The following is an 11183-nucleotide window of genomic DNA, read 5'->3' as shown; positions in this document are numbered from 1 at the left end:
AGATAGATAGATAGATAGATAGATAATTTTGTCCTAAGTCTTAGGAATCCAGTGGGGTGTTGTTGTTGTTTTTGAGATACCACAATGGCTGGTCTCACCCTAAAACCAGAACATTTCTGAATTTTCTTGGGATTTTTGAGACTCTTCTATTTCTACTAAACTGTTAACCATTCTTTGAGTTGGGAAATTAACTAATACCTACAGAGTTGTTATTTCAACGGTTGTGTTGATTGTCATCCGCAGCGTAAACCAGGGTTCAACCCTGGAAGTGCCTGGAAGCTTTAAAAAGCATCACTAGCTGTAAAGGCTTGAAGAGCAGGGACTTATGCCCGTTTTTCACACTTACAACCTTTGGAGCATCCCCATGACTGTGCGATCGCATTTCAGATGCTTGGCAACTGACTCGTACTTATGACCGTTGCTTCATCCCAAGGTAATTTTGCCCAAAACCATCGTTCGCTTCTGGGTTTTGCCCAAACCAGCCCACAGCAAACCAGGAGTAGGCTTAACAACCGCCGATCTGCTTAACAACTACTGCAAAAAAATTAAAGTCAAGTTGTGTGTGTGTGTGTGTGTGTGTGTGAAAGAGAGAGAGAGAGAGACCTGATTTACAACCGTCTCAAGTTACGACAGCTGTGTGAGAGGCTCCTTCGAGGACTACCTGTAGACAGTGATTAATTTTTAACTTATATAAACAACCACACTTTCTTTAAAACAAAAAATCAGACATTCTAGATGCCAAGTTCTTCTTTTCAGAGCCTGTGCTTGGCTGACGAGAAACGAAAGTTTGGGTGAGTCCAGGTAACTTACTCATCCAGCATCACCCCGGCCCTGCCAAGCTACACAGTGCTCTGCCCACACCTGTCACTGGATACACAAGCCACCACAATTTGGTTGCTAACAGACACCGGGCCCACCCTTTCGCTGAATACACTCTTGACAGCTTGACAACGGATCCGTATATGTTTATTTATATATAGACGAGAGCAGGATTAGTGCTGAGACAGCATCAACAAGGAAGGCATGAGCTAGAAACAACTTTCTCAGCCTGGTAACCTTCTCTAGATGTTGTTTGGCTGTTAAGCCATAGCTACCTCTTATTTTATTTTATATTTTCAAACTGTCACTGTTGCATGTCAAGGACAACCTGTGTAATTTTTACGTGCCATTTGTCATGGATAAGAAAAGCTTATAATGTCTGGGATATGAATGTGGGTGTTGTTTGTCTGTGGAGGCAAGGGTTGCCTGAGAACTGAACAATCTGCAGTAAATGTTACCCTGTTTCCTCAAAAATACGACCTACTCCGAAAGTAAGTCCTAGCTTGATTTTTTTACACATACACCCAATATAAGCCCTATCCCCCAAATAAGCCCTAATTAAGATCGGCCCACTCCAGAGTGGACAGGTAAAAATTAAGCTAAGGTGGGGATTGGAGGTGGTGGAGCTGCCCTACTACTTACCTTTGGACAGGTGTAGCCAGGCCTCACACACCCGGACACCTGCCTGGCCGGCCCATTTCTTCTGCAGCCGGCAAGGCTTTCCTGAAGGCCTCTGGAGCTGAGAACAAAGCTCTGGATCGATCCTGAAGGCTGCAGAGGCCTTCAGGAAAACCTTGCCGGCCGCGAAAAGGAGGCCGGGAGCGACATGCGCAAGTGAGCTGAGTCAGTGGATGACCGAAGTTACAACGGCACTGAAAAAAAGGACTTATGACCATTTTTCACACTTATGACCATTGCAGCATCCCCATGGTCCCAGGATCAAAGTTTAGCCGCTTGGCAACTGACTCCACATTTATGGCGGTTGCAGCTTTCCTTAACCACCGGGTTATGAACATAACATTTGTGATTCGCTTAACAAACTTGGCAAGAAAAGTCGTCCAACGGAGCAAAAGTCACTTGGCAAATTTCTCACTTGGCCACCTAAATGTGGGGCTCTATTGTGGTCATAAGTCGAGGACCACCTGTCCTTCAGGAAGTTTGCTAAAGGCGGGGGAAACGGATTATGAAAAGTGAAGGTGCGAATGCTGGTAGAAAGGATGTGGTGAGGCCGAGGATGGATTTCTGTCGCAAGGAGTAGAAAGAATCGTCCTTGTGGTTACTCGACAAGGGAAGTGGAAGACAGGTGCGCGGAAGATGGATACATCAAGAGCGCCACAGAGGAAATGAATGAATTCTCCAGAAGCGGACGGGGTAACACGAAGAGCTTGAATGGGGCTGGGACTTCAGTAACCGGCGTGAAAAAAATGTATATTGTGGTTTGGTTATTTAGAGAAAACGAATAAACACCAAATCCCAGAAAAGAGAAGAGGAAAAAGCTTGAGAGAACGGGAAGGAACGAGAAATGTTGGGTTGGATGGAGCCCGGTAGGAAAAAAAGGAAGAAGAGAAAAACAAAAGAGTAAAAGAAATGAAAGGCGGTACAGGGTAGTCCTGAAATCCCGATCACAATTTCGACCAGCATATTACGTTGCTAAGCAAGGCGGTCGTTAAGTGAACCCTGCCCTTTTGTCAGATGGTCCCAATCGGTAAGTCACACATGGCCTTGGGATGCCGCCACCAATTTATCAATATGTACCGGTTGCCAAGCGCCTGGATTTAGGACGGTTGCCGCATCTGAGGGTCACAGTTTGCGCCCTTCCTAGCCAGCTTCCAACAAGCAAAGTCAGTGGGGAAAGCTGGATCTGTTTAATGGCCGTGTGCTTCACTTAACGGCTGTGGCAATTCACTGAACGGCCATTGCAAAACAGGATATCAAATGGATGCAACTCCCTTCTCGCTTTGCAATGGACGTTTCAGTCCCCATTGTCATTACTGCTACCTGTGCTAAGGTATATCCTTTGTTTCTTACTTCGAAGCACAGATTTAGGGCTTTTCTCTACGAGCAAAAATCCCTTTAATCGAGGCTCTAGTTGAATATCGTGCCGTCAAAAATTAAAGTTGGTTTGATTGTCTCTGTTGCTTCAAGAACCTGACACACCAGGCCTGTGACTTGTTTTTTTTTTTTTAAATCTACCTTTGGATGTTAGCCAGCTTCAGATGAGGCTTTTTATGAAAAATAAAAAAAGAAATGCAATTTAGAGTTTGGATTATTAGACAAGATGGATTACAGAAAGAAAAACAATATGATGTTACATTAGAGAGAGAAGTTAAAATATATGTGTTCTTATAAGTTCTGTGTAGAATACCGGATATATTTCCCTTCCTATTTTTCTCTTCTCTTCTCTTCTCTTCTCTTCTCTTCTCTTCTCTTCTCTTCTCTTCTCTTCTCTTCTCTTCTTTCTCTTCTCTTCTTCTTCTTCTTCCATTCTTCTTCCATTCTTCCCTTCCCATTCCTCTTCTCCCTTCTTCCTTCTCTTCTCTTCTCTTCTCTTCTCTTCTCTTCTCTTCTCTTCTTCTTCCTTCCTTCTATTTTCTTCTCTTCTCTTTCTTCTCTTCTCTTCTCTTCTCTTCTCTTCTCTTCTCTCTCTCTCTCCTCCTCCATCTCTCCTCTCCTCTCCTCTTCCTCTCCTCCATCTCTTCCTTCCCATCTCTCCATCTCTCTCTTCTCCTTTCTCCTACCATTCTTCCATCTCTTTCTCCTTCTCCTCTCCTTCCGTTCTTTCTTTCTTCCATCTCTCCCTCCCTCCTTCCCTTCTCTTCTCTTCTCTTCTGTTCTCTTCTCTTCTCTTCGATTTCTTTCCTTTTCTATTTTCTTCCTTCTTTTATATGCGTTCCTGTTAGGTTTTAGCTTCTTGTTTTCAAAGTTTTAATAAAAATTGCACACAGATGTTAGGCGCCCGAAGGAAACTTCGAGCAAATTCGCTGAGGCAGGTGAAGTTGCTGGCTGCTCCCACTTCATTCACTTTGCAGCTCCCTTCTGCAGCAGCTGCCTGACTGCTCGTTGAGGGCGATGGAGAAGGAATTATTTCTTCAGTCCACTGACACAAATAAGAGATGCCGGCCTTCTGCAAACGAATTTAAAAAAAATTTTTAAACGTATGAAAGGAAATAGACTACCACTTCGCTCCCGCTTTTGCCATCCTGAATGCCAGACTGCCATAGACTCTCCCTGGCTTTGCTTTACTCGACAGGTGGTCCTTGAGTTACGACCACCACGGAGCCCAACGTTGATGTTGCTGAGTGCAGCATTTGGTAAGTGACGTTTGTCCCCTTCCAGTGAGTTCTCACAGTGGTTAAGCGAATCCTTGGATTTGTTTCCAGGCGCAACTGGAAGTTCCTGTTGTAACTTACAAAAATTTTTTGTAGTCCCATCAGATGAAAAATAAGCACGCCGTAGCGAGCAAAAACTAGAATCGTTCTGTTTCTTCCGCAGTCTTGTGAGGTTTTTTTTGTTCTTTGAAGTGGGAAAATTCCTCCAGTGAGAACTTTTTGCAACCCACCCCCAAGAAAGCAACTTCAGGGACAAAATGGACTCCTATTATACACTCAGGAAAGATGCTTTAAAAAAAAGATTTGCCCTTCTCTGTAGTCAGATTTGGGGGAATCCTAACTGGTTTTGGCTAGCACCTTCTGCAAAGCCATCTTATTAATGACCATGACGAACATGCAATATAATTTCAGAAGAATATATGACCACTTGGGAAAATCCACCACGGCCTGAATTTTGCAACGGAGATTGGGCTGGTTCCCTTATAACTAGTCCGGCCACGTTTCTTCCTGCGTGCCATCTAGCTTTGACATTCCCGCGGAGGTATTTATATCCATGTCCCCAGAAAAGGAGAAACCGTATTCTCGTAAAGGGACAACACTTTTAGCAGATGTGCACTGAGAATCCCAAGACAAAGGTGTGCTGGGTCAGACCAAGGCAGGTCAGGAGCCATCCAAGGGTTCTGGGAACCCAACAGCAGTAGGCACATAGCTCTAGCACTAACCCATAGGCTTTTATATCACTTTTACAGCCCTCTCTAGGCGGTTTATACAGAGCCAGCCTCTTGCCCCCAACAATCGGGGTCCTCCTTTTTTTTATTTTTTTAATAAATTTATTTATTCAACGTTTCAGCAATTAAAAACAAATTTCCACGTATTGCAATGATATTGTAACAGTGTTTACATTGGTTAATAACATCCATAAGTACAGTATATTACCCATAGCTATATTAAATTCTTCCTTGTTCTAAACCTTTTTGTACATATATATTTACACATAAACGATATTGCTTTGTGATTTCTCATTCATTATCATTGGACGCCTTTGCGTTTTTTCCTTAGCCATTTGTACCAAACATCCCATATCTTGTAATATCCTCCTCCTTCCTTATTTTTTAATTAACATCACCAGTCTGACCATTTCGGCGCATTCAAATATCTTGTTAATTACTGCGGTTTCTGGTGGGGGAGGGATGTTGTAGCCTGTTCCCAGTTTGGGGCGAAGGAAATTCTAGCAGCAGTTATAATATGAAGTATTATAATCGGGGTCCTCATTTTACCCACCTCAGAAGGACGGAAGGCTGAGTCAACCTTGAGCCGGTCAGGATCGAACTGCTGGCAGGGGCAGAGTTACCCTGCAATACTGCAGTCTCACCACTGCGCCATCACGGCCCTCCCTCCGTCCCCCTTCCCTTCCTCCCTTCCCCATTTCTTCCTTCCCCTTCTTTTTCTTTCTTTTTCTTTCTTTCCTTCCTCCCTCCCTCCCTCCCTTCTTTCCCGTTTCCTTCCTTCCTTCCTTCCTTCCTTCCTTCCTTCCTTCTGAATTCTGGGAGTTGAACTCCACGAGTCTTAAAGTTGCCAAGGTTGGACGCTCTTGATTTACGCAAACTGATAGAACTCGGTTCATCAGAGCCAAGTATGATCTGTTCAAGACCTCGGAGCCACACGTGTCCTTCACTCCTTCCTTACCATGCAAGGGGTACATTCCCGTCCTCCATTTTGTAGTTTGCAAACCCTGAATGGCTGTTTGCAGCAAACCAGGGGCACTGTGATTTTTTTTTTCTCCCGCACTGGGATGATTAATTTGCCGCAAGACTAGATTTGGATGGCTTGAAAATAGACAGAATAATTAGGGACCTTAGAGGCCTTCTAGCCCAACCCCCTAGTCAGGCAGGAGACCCTGTACCGTTCCAGACAAAATGGCCGCCCAGCCTCCTCTTAATCTCCTCTTTCCAATGAAAACGGGGAGGAAGGAGGTCAGGAGAAAATGCAATTTGGTATTAATTCCTGATTTGCAGGAGCCAGAGGTTTGCCCGGCATTGTTCCTTCTATCGTTTACCAGCAACAAAGGAGATAACCTAAAAAGGAAGTTTCTATCCGTGGAAAAGCAGCAAATCAAATCAGAGAAAGAATGATGCAAGAATGCTGCCGGATAGATAAAAGCAAAAACCGGAAAGCCAAACCAGGAGGTGTCTGGTAGCATCTTTTCTGAGTGTTTTATTTCAGATGCTTTATTTCATTTCTCAAGCATGCTTATGGCTGGCTGGGGAATTCTGGGAATTGAAGTCTTCTGGTGCTGAGGTAGAGAAAGACTCCAATATAGGTAGTCCTCCGACTTATGGCCACAACTGGGCCCAACATTTTGGTTGTTAATTGAGACATTTGTTAAGTGAGTTTTTGCCCTTTCTTGCCACAGTTGTTAAGTGAATCTTGTTAAGTCAGTCCCACGGTTGTTAAGTGAATCTGGCTTCTGTCAGGAGGTCGCAAAAGGGGACTGCATGACCCTGGGACTCTGCGACCGTCATAAATACGGGTCACTTGCCATCCATTCGAACGTAAATCAGGTGACCGTGGGGATGCCACAAGGGTCGTAACTGCAAAACGGCCATAAGTCACCTTTTTCAGTGCCGGTATAACTTTGAACCATCGCTAAGCGAACTGTTGTTAAGTCAAGGACTGCCTGAATTGATGAGGTAAAATCATGTATGACGACATGTGGTCTCCTTTTCACGGCCTGACAGGCGACGTCAACGGTATTTTCCTAACTCAAGAACTGCAGTGATTCACTTTAACAGCTGGTCGGTGAGCAAGGCCACAGAACGGGGCCAAACTCACTTCCCCACAGCCTCGCTTTTCATCGTGGAAATTTGGCACTCTGTTGCGGTTGTAAGTCGAGGACAACCTTTACTGAAAATTGAGAAATGATTTTTTTTAAAAAAAAATTGCATGATCGTATTTTTCTTTAATAAATTTTATTTTCTATGATTTCCATTTATTAGTGCTTCATATTAATTTTCTATTTATTTCCATTTATTAGTGCTTCATATTAATTTTCTATTTCCTTTTATTAGTGCTTCATATTAATTTTCTATTTATTTCCATTTATTAGTGCTTCATATTAATTTTCTATTTCCTTTTATTAGTGCTTCATATTAATTTTCTATTGATTTCAATTTATTAGTGCATCATATTAATTTTCAATTGATTTCCATTTATTAGTGCTTCATATTTTCTATAATTTCCATTTATTGCTGCTTCATATTAATATTCTATTTATTTCCATTTATTAGTGCTTCATATTAATTTTCTATTTCATTTATTACTGCTTCATGTTAATATTCTATTTATTTCCATTTATTAGTACTTCATATTAATTTTCTATTTATTTCCATTTATTACTGCTTCAAATTAATTTTCTATTAGTGATTCATATTGATTTTCTATGATTTCCATTTATTGGTGCTTCATATTAATTTTCTATAATTTCCATTGATTAGTGTTTCATAGAAAACACAATGTTTCTTAAGCACTAATCAATGTAAACAATAGAACATTAATAAAATTTATATACATAAAAAAGAAAATACAATCATACATTTTTTTTAAAAAAAACATCTTTTCTCCTGGATGCTGTTTTTTTTTTTTATTACATTTCCTCCTCTTCGGCTTGACATGACTGTAATAGGGAAGAATGTTAAAAGCAAAGAACTTCAAAAGGGAACCTAAGCAGAACAAATAATTGTCCTCCAGCTCGGATTTTGGCAAATTTAAACCTTGGGAGCCGAAATGTTTACCCTTTTACGTCAATTCTTCAGATCAAGGGAAGAACAGCTGGCTGGCTCACCAAAAGCACACAACAGACACACTGCTATATATTCCTTTACTGGGGGATTGTTTTAATGGCCTTGGGCACTGCTTGGCAGTTATCTAAACTTTTAAAATCCCCCACCCCCCCTTTTCCTCTCCCTTTCTCCAAGAAATAGACAAGTCTGTGTGAGGTAGGATCAAAACCTGTAGTAAATTCCAAAGAAAACAGGAGAAATACTTGCAGAAGAATTGAACGATCTATTTTTTCAAGGTGCAAAATTATCTTTTATGTATACCGAGATCATTTACACCAAGACAAATTCCTTATGTGTCCAATCATACTTGGCCAATAAAAGCTATTCTATTCTATTCTATTCTATTCTATTCTATTCTATTCTATTCTATTCTATTCTATTCTACTCTACTCTACTCTACTCTACTCTACTCTACTCTACTCTACTCTACTCTACTCTGTTCTGTTCATCTGAGTCTTCCGTTTGGTTATCTTTAAATGGCACTGACTAAATTGAACTAACCTAATCAGAGTTTAGGGTGCTTGGGTGGGGTGTGGGAAATCCATAAATTGAAGTGGATTAAATTACATTGTGCAAACACAGCCTTGCCAGATGGCTGAAGTCTTTTCATTTCTGGATAAGGGCCAACCTTAGTCCTTATCAACTCTTTGGAGAGCTGGATTTGCACAACACCTTCGGCTATAAATCTGTCAATTTTTCGCTGTGTCAGTTTGTGAACCAAGCTGGGTGCTCAAGCACAGGCGGTCCTCGACTTACGACGGCAATGGAGCCCAACATTTCTCTTCCTTAGCAGCGGTAAAGCAAATTTTGCCCTATTCTTGCCACGATTAAGCAAATGACAGCAGTTGTTAAATTAGTAACACAGTCCTTAAGTGAATCCGGCTCCCCCCCCCCCCGTTGACTTTGCTTGTCCAAAGGCCGCCAAAGGGACCTTGCGACTGTCATAAATGCGAGTCAGTTGCCAAGTGTCTGGATTTCGATCACATGACCACGGGGATGCTGGAACGGCCGTTAAGTGTGAAAAATTGGTCCTAAGTCACTTTTTTCCAGTGCCGTTGCAACCTCAGTGAATGGTTCAAGTCGAGAACTAAGGTCCCCGTAGAGCTATATGCATAAAATAGATTTCCCCCGCCCAATAACTTATTCAAAACAATATTCGTCGTCGTCTGGATTTTTGTGACATGCTGTTGCACAAATTGTCCGCCACAACCCGCCTCAGTCACATTTTCCCTGGAAAACAAAGAAATCCCTAAAAGGTCAAAAAAAAAAAAAGAATTCTTCCTTAGAATTTCAATCATTCCCCTCCTGTGGAGCACCCATTCCACATTCAGAAGTCATTTCCAGTTAATTAGCCCAAACTGTGCATCAGACTGACCCCCAACATCTGGAACCTTGTAGTGGAATGGAAAAAAACTGCTCCAATGATTGAATATTTGCTGGTTTTGTCTCAAGGAGAGCCGGTGTACTTTCTACAAAGCAAAACCCCGGCTGCCCCAGCTGTTGCACATCTGGAAAAAGCCGGTTTATGTGATGTTTTCTAGGGCGGGGTTCTCCAACCGTGGCAACTCTTAAGACTTGTGGACTCCAACTCCCAGAATTCCTCAGCCAGCTTAGAGAAAAGTGAAGTCCTCCACTTAGGCAAAGAAAACCCAAGTGAATCAGTGCAGTTGTTCAGTTAGTAACCTGGTTGTTAAGGGAATCTGGCTTCCCCCATTGACTTTAGCAGATGATACTAAGCTGGCAGGAACAGCTGACACCCAAGAAGATAGGCTCAAGATCCAGATGGATCTTGACAGACTAGAACACTGGGCCCTATCTAACAAAATGAAATTCAACGTAGAGAAATGTAAAGTCCTATACTTAGGCAAGGAAAACCCAAAAGTCCACATACAGATTGGGTGAAACCAGGCTCAATAACAGTCACTGTGAGGGATCTTGGAGTCTTAGTGGACAACCAGCTAACTAGGAGCCAGCCGTGTGCAGCAGCAGCCAAAAAAGCCAATGCAATTCTAAGTTGCATTAAAGCAGAGGGATACAATCGAGATCAAGGGAGGGACTAATACCACTCTATAAAGCCTTAGTAAGGCCACACCTAGAGTCCTGCATCCAGTTTTGGTCACCACACTATCAAAAAAGATATTGAGACTCTAGAAAAAGTACAGAGAAGAGCAACCAGGAGGATGAGGGGACTGGAGGCTAAAACATAAGGTGAATGGTTGCAGTCTAGGGAAGAGAAGGGCAAGGGGGGAACATGATAGTAGTTTTCTAGTATTTGAGGAGGTGCCCCAGAGAGGAGGAAGGGGTCAAGCTATTTTCCAAAGCACTCGAAGGATAAGGAACAACGGCTGGAAACTGAACCAGGAGAGATTCAACCTGGAAATAGGGAGAAATTTTCTGACAGGGAGAACAATCAACCCATGGAACAGAAGTTGCCCTCGGAAGTTGTGGGAGCTTCCTCACTTGAGACTTTCAAGAAGAGATTGGACTCCCATCTGACAGAAATGGTGTAGTGTCTCCTGCTTGGGCAGCGGGTTGGACTAGATGATCTACAAGATCCCTTCCAACTCTGATTGTCCGTTATAAAGTCTTAAAAGTTGTCCTGGTTGGAAACCCCCTCTTCTAGGGCTTCCAGGCCTTGCTAGGCTTTCATTAGAAATGGCTACCAGGCTTCCAATCACAGGATCCATCCCTAAAACAGCCTTTTAATAGGGAAACCAGGGCCGCCATGTGCAAATCCCTTGGGGGGGGAGGAGAAGGGGGGGTCCCACAGGTGTCTGTCTCCCATCCAGAGAGGTTTTGGAGGCCTCCATCCCATTAAAGTGGCTGCTCCTGCACCAGCCAGTCGCAAGGGCACTTTTGGGGGGACCAAGTCAGGTTGCCGGTCTGATGTTCCACGCGGTTCTTGAGTCGTGCCAGAAAACCCGGTAAGACCGACAACTGCCGTGGGGTCTTTGCAGAGAAGGGATTTCTCCCCACCTCCACCATCTGGGAACCGAGGGTCCAAAAAGGAGAACGGTGGTAGCCCCAGGGTTGAAAGGAGGGCTCCTGGGTTCTCTCTGAGTTTGGAGGGTTGTTTCTTGCAGATGTTTCGTGACCCAACTAGGGAACATCATCCGTGGAAGGGAGAGTGGGGTTTCCAAGAGGGAGAAGGGGAAGGAATGAAGTGGGGCAGGAATGAAGGGGGGCAGGAAGAAGG

This window comes from Pseudonaja textilis, chromosome 5, assembly GCF_049901715.1.
Source record: "Pseudonaja textilis isolate UNSWEBS1 chromosome 5, rPseTex1.2, whole genome shotgun sequence".
In the NCBI taxonomy this organism is placed as follows: domain Eukaryota; kingdom Metazoa; phylum Chordata; class Lepidosauria; order Squamata; family Elapidae; genus Pseudonaja; species Pseudonaja textilis.
This window is presented reverse-complemented; position numbering follows the sequence as displayed.